General features: G+C 39.6%; 1 protein-coding gene across 2 annotated transcripts in view; it reads right to left on the reverse strand.

Moving 5' to 3' along the window:
* Nucleotides 1-20365, reverse strand: part of LOC136705422 (serine/threonine-protein kinase 32C-like) — a 165236-nt gene that overhangs the window by 36638 nt on the left and 108233 nt on the right. The gene's annotated exons all lie outside the window — the stretch shown is intronic.

Here is a 20365-nt window from a genome sequence, read left to right on the forward strand (position 1 = left end):
TGGGCTGCATTGAATCCACCCCAGTCTCCAAAACAACATGGGAGTTTAGCAGTTTTTTGAAGGTCACTGTGGGAGTCTGAGGCTCTGCTTCTGTATGTTGCTCCTCTCATTAAAAGGGATTATATTTTCTTTAACCTCTGCATTTTAGTTCTCAGCATGTTGGTTATGTTTTAAGCTTTTGTGTTCTGTTACCAACAAGACAAGTTATTCAGCTGCCACCATCCTGTTGTTTGTTTGGTCTGTAACCATGAAAATGGTGCTCTTAGTAGTTGGCCTGATTTTTAATGCATCCGTCAATGCAGATAATGGAACAAAAAATAGTTCAAAATCTGCCGCAGTATTGCAGTCAGTCAATTTCAGACTCGGTATAAAGGACATTGTTAATATACATGTGTTTGTTTTTGAAACTTGATGTGCATTATTTTTGTGTGCAAAAATCAGACTCTGTGAGAAAAGGCCTTTATCCTGAAGGTATTGGTGAGCCATAACTCCAGAAAATACATAAACTGCTCCAAAGTTTGAGTCTTCTTCTAACACCTTAAAAACAACATTAGGCATTGATCACAGTGGCCTTAAGCTCATGGACAGCTGCTCCAGGACAACCCAGTTTAATACATGCTTCTATAGAGATTAAACAAGCAGTGAATGTGAATGTCCACAATGGGTGCACCTAAAGTAGCTGGATTCACTGATAAATATACTTTTACATATTATCTTATGTCACAATTTGTTGCTAGATTTCTAAGCCAAACCTTAATATTTGTGTGTCTCTATGTTTTGGGGAGATGTTCTAGAATAATTTTCCTGTGGCTGTTTTTAGGCATCAGTTAGTGAAACTGTTTCCTCTCTTTTATGCCGAGGTGCATGTATTTGCTATCAACTTGCCCATGTAAAGCAGGCCAAGTTAGCTCTAATGAACAGCACTGCTCCTAAATCAAGACACAGTTATAAAACAACTTTCCAAATTGGGGCATATCAATAAGTTAAAGCAAAATGGTAACTCATAATGACTTTTGGAAGCACAAAAATATCACAGGTCATTTCTAAGCTTCATAACCTGCTCTGATACAACATGGTATATATTTATAGCATCTGTGACAAGGTTGAACCTCCAGACCTCAGTGTTATGGTGCTTTTCCACTGCAAGGATTTACTCATTTGCTTTAACATTAGGCATATTTATTCCTGGAACAGAGAACTCTTAGTCAACAAGTAGTGACTAAACGTGATGTGTAAACATTACAGAGTGCTGATTCGCCAGAGAGAATTTGTGTACACATCCAGATGCAGACCTCCAGCACATTCGTTTTATCTGCCTAACAATGGCAGTTAGTACATTCATGCCATGGTCTTCTGAAAAGGTTCAAATGCTCCTTAGATTGGTGGCTGACAAAAGACTCCAGCGAGAGCTGGACAGAGCAACAAGGAGCAGAAAATCTCTATGGACCTAAATGATGCCAATCTTTGTTCAGTCCCAAACAACAACAACAATGAAAAAGAGTAAACAAAACAAGTAAACAATGCTTAACATTATTCCTGCTGTTGTTGGGGTTTCCAAAGCCCATGCTTCCCTTTGGAGAAATTTCGGGCAGGGGGCAACCAGGGACCTAGCGAATAAAGCTGTGTAGAGCAGGTACCTTGCTGTGGAAAAGTACCATAATACAGTGTCTGATCCATTATTTTTTTCTGAAATTAAGTGTAAAAAGTAGTTTTTCCCTCTTAGCTGCAGAATGAACCTTAGCTGTTCTGGGAAGATTTTTACACTAGCCGTTGAAACATTTCTGTGAAGACTGGATGGAAGTAGGGATGCATAAATACTATTTTTATTCAACCGTACAAGTATGTATATTTGTACTTGCTGATACCGATACAGATTAGAATTAAGCATCAGGAGCATTGTGTAGTGTAGTTATTATTTAAAATATTTTTGTTTAATTAAAAACTGTATTGCTAATTTCTGGAACTGTCTATTTTTTATACAGCATTTTCCCAAATTACAACACCAATAATCTGAATTTTCCTCTGGGATATATAAAGTATGTATCTGTCTATAATTTAGAAACATGAGATGCAACAAACTCTTGATATGCCTTTGCACAGTGTTATGCATCTTTGGTATGACAGTTTCAGTTATAAGATGATGGCAGAGAAGTTCTGCACTTGGGAGTGTTTATTTACTGGCAGTGTTCATTTAAGAGCAGCATCCTGACCTATGGGGTTGGATCCACTTCAAAATTTGCGAATGGAGAAAATAAACTTCTTAAAGGAAAAAACACATCAGGCCACTAACAGTGCTCTCACAAATGGGAAAACATTTGCCGGCAGGAAAATACACCTTTTTCAAGGACAGTCAAAACAGTGCGGCATACTCACTGTTCTTGGGTTCTCCCTGCAGTCTGCTTTGCTTGGGTGGCCATTACTGATTGTGAAACATTTCCAGATTGCCGATATTTTGTGTTGTCTGCTCATTAAAGCAGCAACGTGCACTAGGCACAAGGTATCAAATATTGGTATCGGAGCCTTGTTTGCAATTACGAGTAGAAGTGAACACGGTATCGTTAGTCACCTTAGTGAGGTCACATGCTGATTTTGGTTGACTTGATCTGGACCATAAACCCCATTCCAACTCACTCGACAGGGTTAGTGATGGTGCTCCATCACTACAGGAAACGCGGTTCCACTGCTCTCTTTCCCAATATTAAGGGTATTTATTAGGCATGGTGACATTATGAACTTGTGCAAATGCTTAGGTGTCCTGTTTCATTTCATGCTATTCTACTGAGATTATACAATTGATGTGTATCTACAATGGATGTATTTTAAAGTAAATTCCCATCTTACCCTCATCCTTTATCAGCAGTCTAAAAAAATTAGAAATGTAGTGTATGAGTGTCATGTTAGTAAATGGTTTGAAAGTTATGAAACATAAATAAAACACATAAATGAGTCATTATCCTTAAAGCCCAGTTCTGCTGATCTGCAGCATATTTCCCCAGGGCTGTTGCTATAATTGTTAAACTGTTGCCTCGCTCCTAATGCACAATATGATTCTCAGAACTGGGTGACATTTGAGCAGCTTTCAGTGTCAATTTAAACACATTTCAGTCGCTCAGCTTTTGCACTCTACTAAAAAAAATCTCTCTTTCTCTCTCTCTCTCTCACACACACACACACATGCACACACGCTGAGTGTCTCACTCAGCAAGAGGGCAGTCAGATACTCTGAGTCATCCGAGTAAAAAGGCTAGGAAGCCAAAAACACATCCTTATATAAATCACGCTGATGATTTTCTCTCTTCAAAGAAAATATCCTCTCAAGGAGTTAAACAGTTACTGTAACTATAGAAATTTCAAGTCCTAAAACACAAACCTTCAAGAAATTTCAGGTTTTCCAACATAAACAGAAGTAATAAACTCACCTGTAGATGCAAGTGACTGGATATCTAATCACAAAATTCAGAACCAGTAAATGGATGAGACCACTAATCTTTAGGACCAAAACAGACAAATTTGTTCCCCTATCTTTAAGGGGTGTCTCAGATTTTGAGGGTCTAAAGAGGTTGACTTACTATCTGATACATAAAATATGCTAAGATGGCCAGAATAATCTGAGTATTAGGTGCATATTATTATTTAATATGTACTTTCTGTGTATTTTTGTCTAGTGTCTGAGATGCTCCATCTGATCTGAAAGAGATGTACCAACACAGGAAGCTTAACATATTTGCTGAATAACGTCCTCACTCAATCAGTCATCACTTCTAGACAACATTAGTTACTGATGAAAAGTTGATAAAAATCTATCATTAACTATCTTTTAAATAATTAATTATATATGAAAACAATTTTTTTCACAGAGGCATGTTTCACATAAATTGAATCATGTAGACTAATTTCTTCAGTTACATCCCTGTGACTCCTGTTAATATAAAATAACTGTACATTTAATTTCATACTTGAAACTTTGGGCTCCTTCTTTGTTCAATTTCCTGCATCAGAAGCATATACACCTATGGGGCCTAACCTCAGGTTTTTTATGGAGATTCTGTGTCTAGCAGCAATGTGGGTGGGCTTTCCACACTCTGCCTCTGTCAAAAAAAAAAGGAGTTAGAGAGCAGAGAATTTTTTTTTCACAGAGATTTCAATTCAGACAGAACTAAAATAATCAGAAGTTATTTGGTGAATGACAGTGGATAATTCAGCCATGACTACAGAGGTAAAAAAAAAGTCCCCAGGACTTTGTGAATAGAAATTTCTTTGGAAAATATACTTTGCTTTATCAACCAAATTCTAGCCAATCACCAGCAACAAGCATTTGCCTTCTTTGCGCACTGAACACTTTGGGGAAAAACATGGTTTACCCATTGTAATTTCCATTTCCATTTCCAAACATTTTCCATACAAATGTTTTCACTTGTTTGCATTACAGATACAGCAGTTTCACATGGCTCTGTTGATAGGTTTGGGTTGGTATTAGTCCTGTTGTTGGGTTTGGGATATTTTTTTTACTGCATTTTTTCTTACATTTAAAACTTCATAAACAAAGCAATACTGCTTGATATATGTGTGATGGCTACTGCCACAGAGATGCTGTACTTTCTGTTAGGCATGAAGTCTCCTCAGGTGTGCTTCAAGAACATGTGCCCATCAGAGTTTATATGCTCACGTCGTCCCAAAGCATATCCCAAACAGAACCCAAAATATCTGTCAATCTTGCCCTCACAGACTGAGCAATATCCCAATGTTGAGGGGTAAGTAGGCCAAGTAGGAACAGCATGAGGCTTGGGGATGCAGAAGTCACCCTGGAAGGTCAAATTGTAGGCCAGACTTTAGGGACAGTGAGAATGGCCAGAGGTAGAGGCCCTTCTCCAGCCAGAAAGCAAAAATGAGAGAGAGAGAGAGAGAGAGAGAGAGAGAGAGAGAGAGAGAGAGAGAGAGAGAGAGAGAGAGAGAGAAGAGAGAGAGAGAGAGAGAGAGAGAGAGAGAGAGAGAAAAAGAGAGAGAGAGAGAGAGAGAGAGAGAGAGAGAGAGAGAGAGAGAGAGAGAGAGAGGGGTTACCAGGCTGGAAAGAGTTTGAAAGGCAGGCTGAAATAATCAGGCTATGATGACAAATGAGCCAAGGGAAGCAGAGAGTGAGAGAGAGAGAGAGAGAGAGAGAGAGAGAGAATGTGTGTCTTTGTGTGTGTGTGTGTGTGTGTGAGAGAGAGAGAGAGAGAGAGCATGAGTGAGGGCATGGAATTGCGTGAAAAATTCTGCAGTGCCCCAGATAACAGTCCAGAGAAAGCTTGGAAATGGCCATGCAAGCAACTCAATCAGACGGCACACACACACAATCATTTCTTTGGATATTCCCATCACAATACAGAGCACCAGTCCTCTTTCAGTCCCCAAGCCAATCCTTTTCTCCTTCCCTCCATCCCACCCTCCCTCTGTTTCTCCTTCTCGACTTCTCTCCCCTGGCCTTATTTCATAAGGTGTACTTCTAAAGCAGTGCCCGGGATGAACTTCAAAACTAAAGTGACTGCTGCAAAGTTAGCAAGTCCAGCTGAATTGGGAGCAGCATTCTCTATGGAACAGCCCAGCTCCGCCTGACTGACCTCATCCAGTGTCCATACATTAAAAAAAAGAGAAGGACAAGCTAAGGAGAATGGCAACTGTCAGCACATACCCAAGCTGCTCAGAAATCTGCAGGTTTATCGGCAGGGAGGAAAAAATCTATTCATTCTGCACTGAGGCATAGTATCACCAACTGTCCAGACTCTTCACTGACCAGCCTTTTCCAGCATTTTCCATTGGCCAGCCTTATCCAGCCTTATCAACAAACACTCAGCGCTGTCTTTGACATACTTGGGTTAAGGTACAGTGCGTCTGTGTATATCTGCATATTGTGTGAGGACTCACACACACACAAACACATTGGCACATTCAGTGTGAACAGCATTTATGACTCACCCTAGGAGTACTAAACCCTTTATAAGAGAATTTCACAAACTTTGGGCATGGAAGCACAGGTTCAATGGTTTGGAGGAAATATGTAATAAATTTTTTTGCAAACAATATTTTGATCACAAAAAACAAAACAAAACAAAACCCCAACCCAAACCATATTTAAGAATGTGAGTAAATCTGCTTTGTAAACCCTGAATTAGGGCTGACACAATAACCGAAATGCAGTAGTACTATTGACCAGCCAACCGCAAAGAATGGCCAGATCCATTGTCATCGCAATGTTTACATGTTTTCCCTTTCATTGCATGTTGTTGCTGGTTTACAGTTTGGTGTGTGTGTGTAATGAATGTTAAATAAATTTGTTTAAAATATCGTAAAAATATTAGGAGTGTAATTTTTCCCAGGTGTTGTAATCTGAAGAGTTTTGTGTCAGTCTTCATTTTACAAAATGGACACAATGGAAGAAATCCTAGTCACAAACCCAGATACAACTTCGAGAGTTTGGGAGCATTTCAGGTTTCAAACAAATGAAAAGGAAGAGCCAATATGCAAAACCTGTACCAGAAAGATCGCTGTGAAACAGTGAAATCCAAAATTTAAGATCTCATCTAGCTACCTATAATCCAGCTACTGAAGCCCAACTGCCTCCACCAGCACAGAGTCATGGATGTTATGTATTGTCCTTGTCATATGCCTTGTTTTCCTAGTCATGTGTATATATTGTTGTTTCGAGTTCTTGGTGTTGTCTTGCCACGCGCCTGCACTATTCTCAGTTCTCACATGTGCATATAAGCTCTGTTCTTTAGTCTCTGTTTGTTGGTCATTGTTGTAATATTTCTAGATTAGCCCTGTGGTGTTCCTTGTGTTACATCTGTGTACATTAAACGTTTTTACCCTCACAAGTGCATCCATCTCCACGTTCCTCACACCCCAATTACCTCCAACTGAATTTATCCAAAACTGAACTACTGGTCCTCCCAGCCAAGCAAGCTATTCTCCACAACATCAGCATCAAGCTAGAGTCCCTATCAGTGGCTCCCACCAAGGTTGTAAGAAACCTGGGTGTCATGGTCAATGACCAGCTGACCTTCGCAGATCACGTTACCGCTATAGCTCGATCGTGCCGCTTCTCCCTATTCAACATAAGGAAGATTAGGCCATACCTAACTCAACATACAACACAGCTCCTTGTTCAGACGTTAGTAATCTCCCGTCTAGACTATTGCAACGCCCTCCTGACAGGTCTTCCGGCCTGTGCCTGGTTTCAACCAACCAAAAAGAGCACATGTCACGTCCCTATTAGTTGAGCTGCATTGGCTACCCTTAGCTGCTCGCATCAAATTTAAATCACTAATGATGGCCTTCAAAGTATTCACTGGTTCTGCTCCCATCTACCTCAATAGACTCTTAAAACCATATGTTAGTGCCCGCCCTCTCCGTTCCTCAAAGGAGTGTCAACTAACACGTCCAACCCCCCGTACAGGTCAGTCGAGGCTATTCTCATCTCTGGTACCACGCTGATGGAACGAGCTTCCAAGCACTATCAGAGCAACAGAAACCCTCTCCGCATTCAAGAAATCCTTGAAAACCCAACTCTTCCGAGAGTATCTTTTGCACTGAAAGTCTTTCTTTAATGCACTTATTACTTCCTGGCATATTGCACTTAATGTAAGGTATTTTGTATAATTTGTGCTGTAGTTTGAATGTTAGATCCTCTTTTGTAAGTCGCTTTGGATAAAAGCGTCTGCCAAATGCATAAATGTAAATGTAAATCTGACAATGGAGCAGCCTCAAAAGGAACTGTTCAGGCCGGTTCCATGTGACAGTTAGGAGTGTAACACTAGAATCAGAATGAATTAAGTAATTTGGGATGGTAATATGGGATATCACAGTTTTGAACTCTGTTAAAACACGGCACAGGAATTTTTTTCAACGTGACAGCCCTTCCCTGAATGAATCAGTTTATGCCCCATAGAGCAGGCCACCACATGGGTTTAACGACGTTTGAAAGCATTTTAGCACAGAATCTCATGTGACTGTGTGTCTTTGCAAGAGTATGTGCAATGTTTAAACCATTTGTTAAAAAATGTTTAAAGAATTGTGTAAAAAAAGAAAATTAAAAGCAATTAAACCAATTTAGCTAATGGCATAATCATTTTAACATGGAATGCGTTTGGCACAGGGCACAATGAAGCAGTGGAAAATACAGTTATTTATATATATATAAATAAAAATTTAAAAATATATATCAATAAAAATTTTCACACCGTTTTAACCAATAAAATTATGTTTACAGTTTACACATTGTCACTGTACAAAGAAAACCATGTATCTCAAAAACAAATTTAAGCAATTAAAAAGCATTTCTATTGGTACATTCATCATGACATTTTCACACACTGTGAAGGACAGCTGCTATGATATAGTAAACTAACTGCCTTTGTTTTCCTCTTGTCGTGGTCATTCTGCTTTCATGTTCCATGTTTCATGCGTCTTGATTAGGTTGATTATGTTTTGTACTTCCTTTTATACTCAAGTCAAATTTAATTGTATAACACTTTTTACAACCTGATGGTTTCACAACGTACTTTTGCAGAAATTGAGAATTAAAACAAAATTTAAATTAATAACCCCAGGTGAGCAAGCCAAAGGCAACAGTGGCAAGTAAAAGGCTGGAGGAAGAAACCTTAGAAGGAACCAAGACTCATAAGGGCTCCCACTCACCTTTGGTCAAACAAATTATAAACAATATAGTTTTCATTTTAAAACCACTAGAAGCAGCCTTGTAGTCTATATAGGTAATGGAGGTCTTTTGTAAAGGTCTGTAAAGGTATGGAGTATAGCAGATACTGAGAATGGAGGGCAGATAAATGGTCGACCCTCAGCGTCCCACAGACAGGAAAGGGGTCATTAACTCAAAGGGAGTAGAATGGTAATATTTGTCTAGTTTGTATTTATGGATTATAGAGAACTCCAGTAGATCTAACTACAAAAGCTAAACTAGTCCCTACTCTAGTTTCCTTGTTGTCTGCCATCTGAGTTAATCTCCTGTTTGTCTTGAGTCTGCTCTTTTTTTGTGCTCCTTTTTGGATATATGTTCTATCTTGTTTAAGGTTTTCTTTTGTGCCTAACCCCCTGACCCAATTCTTGCCCTAAGGAAGGGTGAACTTTGATGATGTTTGTTGACGTTTTCGAAAGGTGTGCAAAAGGGGCACATAGTTCAATGGTTTAAGGGGTTGGAGCGTTACGAGCAGAAAGGCACACTCGCGGCCTTCAGGTGTTCACATCAATACGGGTTAAACGCGAAATACCATGGCTTAAAACCCAACAGAGCTGAACTTTACAGTTTTATTAGATGCTTTAACATAAATATGTTTAAAGTTTCTGAAATAATTTATTATAATATCTGTCATGCCCTCGTCCCGTCTGGTCTGTTTTCTCGGCACATGGCTTTGTTTTGTTGTTGTTTTAGTCCCGCCTTTGTTCCGCCTCCTTGTTCGTCACCCTTGTTATTTGTCTCAGGTGCGTCTCGTTTGTGTTTTGTATTTAAGTCCCCTTCCCTCACTTCCTGTTGTCGTTCATTTGTTCTTTGTACTGTTTCTATTCATGTTATTCTCATTGTGTTTCCAGTTGCTCGATTTGTTAATATCCCTAGTCATGTTGTTTCTGGTTCTCGTTCCTAGTCTTGTTCTTCCCTCGCTTCGTTTTTGCCCTCGAGTTTGTTGGTGTTTGTTTTGTTAATTTCTTGTTAATAAAGTCTGTGTTATTAGCGTGTGCGTCCGCATCCGTCAGTCTACATCCCAGCTCACCGTAACAGAATGAACGACCTAACAAAGGACGTAGCTAGCACAGACAGTTATTTTCGGAGGCTAGGAGAAGTCCAAGCGTCCATAATTCAGGCTATGGTAGCTTCTAGGACTTTAGAGGAGCCAAATTATTGACAGAATGACAGCTCAATATCAGCAAGCTCCATTACATAGAGCACCATTTATCAAGTAGACTATTTTTTTTTACATAGAAATGTAAATATTTCTGCATAAATATCTGGATAGCAGCGATGTCTTGACTTAGGTGGGCACGAGGGCACAAGTGCAAGTTTTGGGGCAGGGGGCAAGTCTTTGTATCCTCCTTAGCTTAGCCTAGTCCTTTTTACCCTTTGTATACAGTCCTGTGATTTTACCTTAAGTTGTAGTGTTTAGTGGTGCACACATTTCTATCTTGTTTTTATTTAGTATTTTAGTTTAGTATTAGCACTTTGTCTTCATTGTCGTACATAGTTTTTGTCTTTAGTCTCTTTACTCTCCTCTGTTATCGATCTTGGTTTATCATTGCCTGTAGTAGTTCCTTTAGTCAATGGTTTGTGTTTATCTAATTCTAAATAATTTTAGTATTTGTGTGTTCATTCCTTGTGTTTAAACTTCCTGGTTTGGTTATTTCTTTGTGTTAAGAATAAATGATGCCTCTTTGCATCTACATTAGCCTCCTTGACCCTCCCGTAGTGTGACAACATGCTACATCGAATGTATTTATTTAATAATAAATTAAAAGGTTCTGATACATTATTAATATTGCAAATTGAGTATAATTTACTGGTACATTCTTCCAACCTTGGCTTTATCAATTCTTCGTCCTTTTTTATAAGTCAAAATGTTGTGTTGTGAGAAATCAACAGTTCTCTTATCTGTGTTGGTAATTCTTGGTGATTTGGCTGTAAACTATCAATTATATTGAAATCAGAGGTCTGTGACTGTGTAGACCAGGCCTGATCTATTACCGTGTTACAACTGAGTTTCTCATCTGGAACATGCTTCATTTGCTCTGATGGAAATAGAGTACCTACACGGAAGGTTCCAGCCCCAACCATTAGCTTCATGGCTACATTGAAATATTCACAACCGCACAAAGATTTAACTGATGCTATGCAGTTCAGTAATATGTTCCAAGCCTTGTAGACGTCAAAGATGCAAAATACACAACTAACAAAATGCTCCAGACTGATGAATAGGTTTATTATGCAGGTTGGAGGTATGTTTTCATCTTAACGAGCTGTTTTAGAACAAACGCTGGCTCACTGTCACGTCTCAGAGCTCTGTGAATGGATGCAGTAATTACAGCTTTCGGCATACTTGACATTTCCAGAGCTGCACGGCATGCTGCTTCTTGTGGAGGAAGAGAGAGAGAGAGAGAGAGAGAGAGAGAGAGAGAGAGAGAGAGAGATATGGAGACAGAAGGACAGACAGACAGAAGAATGAAATATTATGAAACTCCTCCAAGGTAAAAGCATGAAATATTTTCAAAGCAGTGCTCTGGTGCTCAGGACAGCTGAGGGAAGCTATCAGAAACATCAAGAAAGGAGCAAATCCCCTCGTGATATTCGTGCTGTTCAGCTGAAACATGGCCAGTATTCACATACAGCTACGAAACGTGAGCTGGGGGGGGGTTAGGGGTCGTAATTCTTCACGCTTAAAAAGAACCGCTCCTAGATTGGAGTCTTTAACGGGTATAAATTTACATTCTGTGGTGGTTCTTTACATGCACACATTTTACTTAATTGGTACCTTATAAGTCTTTTATGGCATCACTCCAAAAAAACTCTTAAATAAAGCAAGCTTCTGCATCACTCAAAACTAATTTCCACTGAGCAATGCAGCTCTTTTAACTTTGTCTAGATGAAACCCGCCACCCAAGGCTCCACCCACTCACAAAAGGGTAGACACATAAATGCTTATGTTGCCTGTGTTTACTTAAAAATAAGTTATAATTTTACATTAATTTATCTGCAAACATTAATAGATATATTCAGTTTCTAGTCATGCTGAGAGTGCAGTGTGTGCACAGGGAAAAGAATAAGGGTAAAGAGACTAAAGCTACCTGTAAACGTTGAACATAAACATACAATAAAATCATTACAGAATTAACAGTGAAACACAGAAATGAATGAGGGCATGAACCTAAATAAAGAAACTGAAACAAGGCTACACACTGGAGGTCCGTGTACCCTTTGTTATTTGGTTTTTCATTTCTAATTCTGCAATAGAAAAACGGAGAACGACCCATTTCCCTACTTTAAACAATATAAATACCATTGATGTAAGGAAAACAAACAATTTTCTAAAACATAATGAAACTAAATACATCAAAATACGAAAAATTAATATGAACAAATATAAATTAAAATAAGTTTTTTTTTCATTCCTGCTTGTGGCTGATTATGGGTTTGGCTGCAGATTTTAGCCAGAACCAGAAGTTTTTTAACGCTATAGAGCCAGATATTTTGAAATGGAGGAACTTATTCTGCTGGTAGATTAAAGATGAACATACTTGACCCTTTTCACAATTTAATTAGAAATATGGTCAAGGATGGGGAAACATATGCTGAGATTTCTATGCAAATTCAGAACATGGGTGTCTGGAGAGGATGTTCTAAGGCTAGTATAAGTAAGTTTGTGAAACTGCAGTGGAAATGGAAAACCAATTAACGAATGGTACATGGACCACTGATGAATATAAACAAAAGACCATTACATCACTGACAAAACAATGCTCAAATAAATTGACCCAGAGAAGGGAAGACTTACAAACACTAGGGAATAATGAAAAACCTGGAAGATTAGAGGAACACCTTACAAAGAGCACTAGATGGATCTAAGTGTGGCAGTAAATTAATATTAAATGGTAAAGAGAGATAGGAATTGCTAACAACCATGCAAGTTAGGGTAGACCACTCAAACTGTCACTGTGAGATAAGGTTTTAAGAGCCAGACCACGCCCCAATCAACTCTCCACCACTGTTTATACCCATTCACTCTCACTTCATCCCCTTGTTGAACAACATCACATTCACATAGACCCTACTTGTAAGTTTCCAGAGCTGAGTTTCCAGCTTCACACAGGAATGGCATGTCGTCCTTCTGCCACAATGCACTCCCTAATCCATAGGACTTCTCCATCTTTTATAGAAGCTGCGTCTTTTACTGATTTTCATGACTACGGCGGTTGCTGGTTCACATCTCATCCCCAGAACTCTCCTCCCTCTGAATAAATTTCAGCGACTCAATCGCGTCACATGATCTATACCCCTTCTTGGTCGCTGACATTTTTTGGGGGGCATGAATCATCATCCATTCAAATAACTCTGAGGCTGTTAACATAATTAATAAAGGACATTCACATCACCCACACTCATACTCTTTCTACGCCGTCTTATCTGGCAATCGAGATTCAAAGCATTAGCACCACTTTCGGACCCTCATCCCACACTGATGCCTCCATATTCAGAAGACATCTTCCCATTTCATCCCAGCTCCACCATATTCTAGTCATCTCACATGACCTCATGTTCCAGGCCATAGCACCCAACACCCTCCTGACATACTGGACCAGCCAGCAAGCCTTCAGATGTCTCCACCAATAACATCCCCTTTCCATATTTCAACCACCAAACCACTGCATTGATCCTCACCTTTGCCAACAAATGCATCTCTAAACCTCCATCTCAAAAGCCTACCTGTCAGCCATCAATTTTTTCCACAAGCCTGTCCTGTCCACAAGCCTGTTCTCCACATCCTTCTTTTCATCACCACCAAGTCAACCTGCTCCTCTGAGGAACTAAAAGAAATGAACCCATCCTTCTCCCATAGCACCAGCCTCTCACTTCCTACATCTTAGAATGTTGCCTCTCCACACTACACTTTAATTTCCCAGTCATCTCCACCAAACATCTCCACATTCTTTCTCGCTTTCTTCGGCTCCCTCCACAGCTCCTCTGCAGCAATGCCCCCACAGCCTCCCACCTAGGAATTCCCAAACACACTGTCCAAGTTCATGGCCGCCCACCATAGATACATCCATACCCATGCCCATGACCTCCATACAGCTCATGATCCATTGCAATTTTCTAATATTTGGGGGGCACGGCATTACGCACACACATTCAAGCCACCCAGATCTCCAGCTCAAAACCAACTGAATTCACCCACTCCCCATCACATCTCTGGGCGTAGTCTATGCTAGCAAACAACAATTTCATCTTTGTGAAAGATGAGAAGAGTTCCACACATGCTTTAGATCCAAATTCTAAGTTTTACCCATTATTTCACTGTAGGACACAATTCAATAATATGGGCCTGAAAGTATGTACAGCTAACAAGAATTTGTTAAGAAAAATAAGACACACACAAAAAAGGACAACTATAAATCAAACTAAAAAGAACCGTAGACTGATCCTGGAACAATACCTCAACTCAACTGAATGTGTTTGAGATTGGATCAAGAGAAGCAGAAAATGCAGCCAACTTTTAAAAACTGCTTTTTAAAAACTGAAAATGACATGGATTTTTAAAGGGTGCACACAGTATATATTGAAATGCAATATTCATCTGTGTAATTTTCTGTGAATAATATGGCTGCAATTAATTATATAATTACATTATTATATATAATTATGTAATTATATGTGTGTCCTTTATAGGAAAAACTCCAGGTTCACTACACTACAGACATACATTTAAATGAATGTTACATCCACACCCTCCCACACACACACCTCTCTTTCTCGCTTTCATTTCTCCTGTTGATTTCAATCAAGGTCTGATGATAGTCTCTTAAGCTGCCTTCTTGGATTGAACAGAGAGGAACACTTCAGTGAAACTGCTGTAAATCTATTTCATACTGTCAGGGACTGCAGAAAATTCCATTTCCACAGATCCTGAGCCAACTATATTTTTATATTACTGATCCCACAGGATTTCCTACCCTGTCCACTGTCCTTCTTAGAAGAGCTTGAACAGCTTCCCTGTACATGTACTGCTAGATAGAGGAATGGGGGGGGGGTATTTGAAGACTCTAAGTACACCCACTGCTTACAATCACACACATTAGGGATGGGACTTTATTTTTTTCTTAGTTTAATATTGATACAAATTGGTCAATTGACAGTTGGTCTATGTTTAAAAAAATTGAATTCAAATAGCACAATGAGGGTAGCACAGTGGCACGAGACGTAGTGTCGATGTCAAATAGTTTCAGGTTTGTGGGTTTGTGCTCAGGTGACTGTCTGAGGAGTTTGGTGTGTTCCAGCTATTATATTACAGCTGTGAGTGTGTGTGATTCCCTGTGATGTACAGCCTCCCCATCCAGGCTGTGTTTCTGTGGTTACAGACAATTAATGAATGAATGTAAATATATTTTTTACTGTTATAACATATGAATAAGAAAAAAATAACAAAGTATATTAGATATCAGAATGTAATGTTTAGGCCCAGCTGGCAGCATAATGACTGTAAGAGTAATCAGATACTCACATGCACTTTGCCATTGATTTGAAGCACTTATGAGACATAGAGAGAAAAATCTGACTGTTTATTGGTGCCCCTTGGTGATTATATTTAATATCCTGCCTAATGTGAAAGTGTGAGTGAATGTGAGGCTGGCCATTTTCACATGGTATTATATTTCAACAAAGCTGCCTTAAAATTGCGAGATTCAGTTGCTGAATTAAAAAACAATGAAGAACCCTTCATGTGATGCTGTCTTCACAAGTGGCTAGATTACATTAGAACCTGATGATTAATAACACTTCTTACAACCATGTGACAATACAGCACTGTGCCCAGACTACTGCACAACAACAGCACTGCAGATACACAATGAGGTTGTCATGATAGATACGACCTAAAAAAAGGTCTAAACTCTGCACTTTCTTTATTTTTGCCCCCCCAACTACACACACACACACACAAACACACTCTCTCACTCTCTCTCTCATGGTCTGGCTGGAACCTAAGAACGAACAGCCTGGCACATGTTCAGGTGTAAAAGGCTCTTCCGTCTTCTTCTCTGTTCCATTACTAGAAACTTTACCTGATTTGTGCTAACGCTAGCGCTTCTAGTTCTGCCATAAGTCTGTGTGTTTCCGACAACTTCAACAGCTGTATGTGGAAAGGAGGCAGTTACATGATGGTCAATTGTGCGACTAATACTTCCACTCATCGTTGTTCATGTCTTGTCAGTGTGTGGAGGTACAGGTAGATGCTTGTTTATTTGTCCCTCTGACGGACACAACAGTGAGCCCATGCTGGTGGAGAGAGGGAAAATGATTGAAATGAGTGCTCCTCAAACAACACATGCAGACAGATGGGAAATTCCACACAGCTGCTACACTCTGGTGTATTGAAGAGTAATTGGGCATGCGCATGCTGCAAAATTCATACAAGTTTTATAGCAATCACTGCTGTCAGGTGTTTGTATGTGTGCATGCTGATTTGTAGGGTACCATTATAAGCTGCAGAATACATTCTGAACATTGCAACTCTCAGTGGTTTATCTGTATTTTCCAGTAAGCACAGATGCCATTGGAAAGATCATTCAGAGAAGCCTCCTTAATAATATTGAACACACCCTGGAGGGGGCGCCAGTCCTTTGCAGGGCGACATACACTCACACACTTACTCTCCCCTACAAACACTTTTGAGTCACCAGTCCACCTGCCAAAATGTGTTTTTGAACCATGGGAGGAAAAGGGAGCACCCGGGGGAAACCCACACAGACACGGGGATAACACACCAAACTCCATCTCTGTCTAAGGGGATGTTTATATATCTGATTTTTCTGATTGTTTTTTCCTTTGTGCTAAATTTCTTTCTTGTATCATAATCGCAGTCTCTCATTGACCTACAGTACAAACAGTAAAAAGCATGAATATGAATCTTGTCCAGTCTCTTTCATTCAGTCTCCCACATATAGTAATGTCTGATTTTATGCTCTTTATATGCACTTCACAGTAAAAGTACAGCCTAGTGCATTTTCTCTGTCATCATAACATTCAGAAAACACTTACAGAGCTACTAATATACTGCCAATGTGGCTAAATATTTTGAATGTCTTGTTCATAATCAGGGCGGCACGGTGGCACAGCAGGTAGTGTCGCAGTCACACAGCTCCAGGTGCCTGGAAGTTGTGGGTTCATTCCCGCTCCAGGTGACTGTCTGTGAGGAGTTGATGTGTTCTCCCCGTGTCTGCGTGGGTTTCCTCCGGGTGCTCCGGTTTCCTCCCACAGTCCAAAAACACACGCTGCAGGTGGATTGGCGACTCAAAAGTGCCCGTAGGTGTGAATGTGTGTGTGTGTGTGTGTGTGTGTGTGTGTCTGTGTTGCCCTGTGAAGGACTGGCGCCCCCTCCAGGGTGTATTCCCGCCTTGCACCCAATGATTCCAGGTAGGCTCTGGACCCCCCGCGACCCTAAAAATTGGATAAGCGGTTACAGATAATGGATGGATGGATGGATGAATGAATGAATGAATGTTCATAATCAATGACGTAAGTCTAGTCATTCTGAGGACACAGTTCTGACATAAATACTTCATTCTGGGACATAAACTAAAGATTTTCAGCAATTACAGGCATTTGCCAGTAATCCACCATCTGATGCAGTTTGTATGAATTTTTTTGAGAAATGCACATAATGTTTTGCAAATATAAATGATGATTCAAGAAATGCTCCACAGCAATGGAGAAGCCACTAGTGCTTGGATGTTTTGCAGGGTTGAACTCTTCAACAGACAGCAGACAGCTGTACAAAATCCTCTGCATGATAAACCAAAGTATGTGCTCTTTGTCCAAAACGAACGAGAAATTGCTTTTATGAGGTGCACAAGTAAATAGATCATGTGGAGTTTCATTCATTCATTTATTGTCTGTAACCACTTGTCACATTCAGGGTTGCGGTCCTTCAAAGGGTGACACACTCATACATTCACTCACTCACACCTACAGACACTTCTGAGTCAACACCTGGAGCTCTGTGACTGCAACACTACCTGCTGTACCACCGTGTCGCCCATGATGTGGAGTTTGAACAAGTAATTTTACGAAATTCTATTTTGATCTGAGAAATGCTCCAAAGTGACAAAGAAAACCGTAACAGGTCTCCCTCTGCTATATGTTCAATTATTAATGATAGCTGATCTTTTATTGAAACATACTGATTGCAAAAATGTTGAGTTGGCCAAAGAATATTAAAAAAATAAAATAAAATTCCTAACACTGATGAACAAATATGCCCCTACAAAAAACATAGAATATCAGATAGATGTAATTTTTTTTTTCAAGAGAAATTTGGTCATTTGGTAAAACAAGTTTAAACTTGAATTTTTAAATTTTTATACTGTTAAAGTCCTTTTGAAAATCTCTTTTAAGGGGAATGCCTACAATTGGGGGGAGCTACAGGTCTCTCTAGTTTGTTATTGCTCAAACGTTATGGTGGAATTGTATGTTTGAAGTGAAAAACTACTGTTGTCTGTACATTTTTTCACTGTTTAGTCCTGAAGCATGTAGTTGGAGTGGGTTCCTACCTACATAATCTGAAACAGCAAGCATAACTCAATATTACCCACCTATTGAGCAGGAATAAAGCACTATGCTCATCTCTTCTCATGATTTTCAGCATTTGGGGGTCTCTGCCATTTTTCTGCCCTGACCAGAGTAAATGGAAGCCTACAACGTCTGACCGACTAGGGAGCTAGCATATGGTGAATATGGTGAATATCTTCTGGATTTTATATAAACTTTTTAAAAATTTTGTTTTTGTGTTCAATTGTAAATGTTGCATTTAATGTTTACCTGCATTAATGTTTACCTAACATCCCTCAATATGTTCCAAAGTGTAAATAATAGTATATTGAGTGACTGGTAGATTAGCGTTCAACCACAATTTTGTGTCCTGCAGAACAACACTTCTGTTGCCATTTTCATATTTGTAGCACATTATGTTATTGAAGTAAATTTCTTTCATTCTTGGGTCTTTGCAGCACCTTCATATTTACAGTGCGTTTTCTTATTTGCAAGATTCTTATTTGTTTTCTAATTTTCTACTGGCTTTTCAGACACAGTAGAATAGGCTGCATTTGTCTGCTTTAGTTTACAGTTGTCAACAAAATATTTTCGTATTTAAGCTAAACACTAGTAAGAAATACTCCCGTTTAAATTTCAGTAATTAGCTCACTACTGCCAAAGTAGTCTTTTGTAATAAAACACATCCAACATTGAACACAAGAAAGACCAGCTGTTGCTGTCTTGATGCTGTTGCTGTTTCTTGGAGTGGAACCATAACAGCGAAGGTTTGATTGATCACCATGTGTGCAGTATGTCAGTTTCTAAGGATGTCATACACATTTTTATATTTGTAATGCGCTCAAGCTGATCTTAGGCTGAGCTGTTGGAGCTGATCTTATGAAGTTTTATCTAGCTTATGGTAATTTATCCAAGTTCATAAAATGAGGTACCTGTAAAAATAGTTCCATCTCTAAAGAAACATATTACATATATTTACAGCCTAATTTACAAATTGTACTTTAATTTTACTGATGTATACTGATGGAATTTTACAATACCTAACTGGATTCTATTGTGAGCAAACTTTGCATTGTAACCATGAGAACAGATAAGAGGAGACTGGATGTTGAGATTGGGCAGAAGCAGCCTGAACTACAGAGGCAGGGTCAGAAAAGGGCTGAACTGCTGTGACAGGGCCAGGTGCACAGAGTGCTGGCACAGGCGGAGCAAATGCATGGGGTGTTGGCACAGGAAGGGCAGAAGCACAGGTAAAGGAAGCGATGCTGCCGTGAAGTTCACAAAGGCAGAGAGTGGTATATTGACATCAACAAAGGCAGGCACTGCTGCACTGATGTTCATAGCGGCAGGCATGGGCACTCCATGCTCTCCGTAGACCTGTGTGGCACTGTGTGGTCCAGAACAAAATATGGAACTTGCCTATGAACATAAGAAGAAGGAGCAGGACTTCTCTGAGCTTTCCTGGGCCTATAATGTAATTTTTAACACATTATTATAGTGAATTTATTTAAGCTTGCTTATCAGGTGGTTTCAGACTGTGATAAATTGAAATGATAGTATATATTTTGCTGGGAGTTGTTCATGAATACAACAAAAACATACAAGTATATATACAGGACTTCCAGCAGCAGTTCCACATGATTTACTGTGTGTGTTTGAGTTGTGCAGATGCATAACTTCTCAGCAAGATAAGCACACATTAATCTTAAGTTGTTTTGCAGCAGTGTACACTAAGGAGCAAGTCACTTCACTAATCACATTTGTTGTGCACCGTCTGGAGCGGATGGTAGAATAATGAACTCAGTCATTGCGTGCTTGTGTGTGTGTGTGTGCGTGTGTTAGTGTGTGTGTGCGTGTCTGCTTGCATGGGCGTGTGTGTGAGAGAGATGAAGATATATGAAAGGACATGTGGAGTGTGGATCTCTGTTTCTATGGCAACAATGTGAGACGACCTGGAAGTAAAACAGAAGAGAGGATTGCACATGTGACCACTGCTTCACACACACACACAGCTTCTAATCCCAGCTCCTCAAATTGCTTCAAGTGACGCAAATCACAATCCGAATCAAG

The sequence above is a fragment of the Hoplias malabaricus genome, chromosome 8 (genome assembly GCF_029633855.1).
Source record: "Hoplias malabaricus isolate fHopMal1 chromosome 8, fHopMal1.hap1, whole genome shotgun sequence".
Lineage (NCBI taxonomy): Eukaryota > Metazoa > Chordata > Actinopteri > Characiformes > Erythrinidae > Hoplias > Hoplias malabaricus.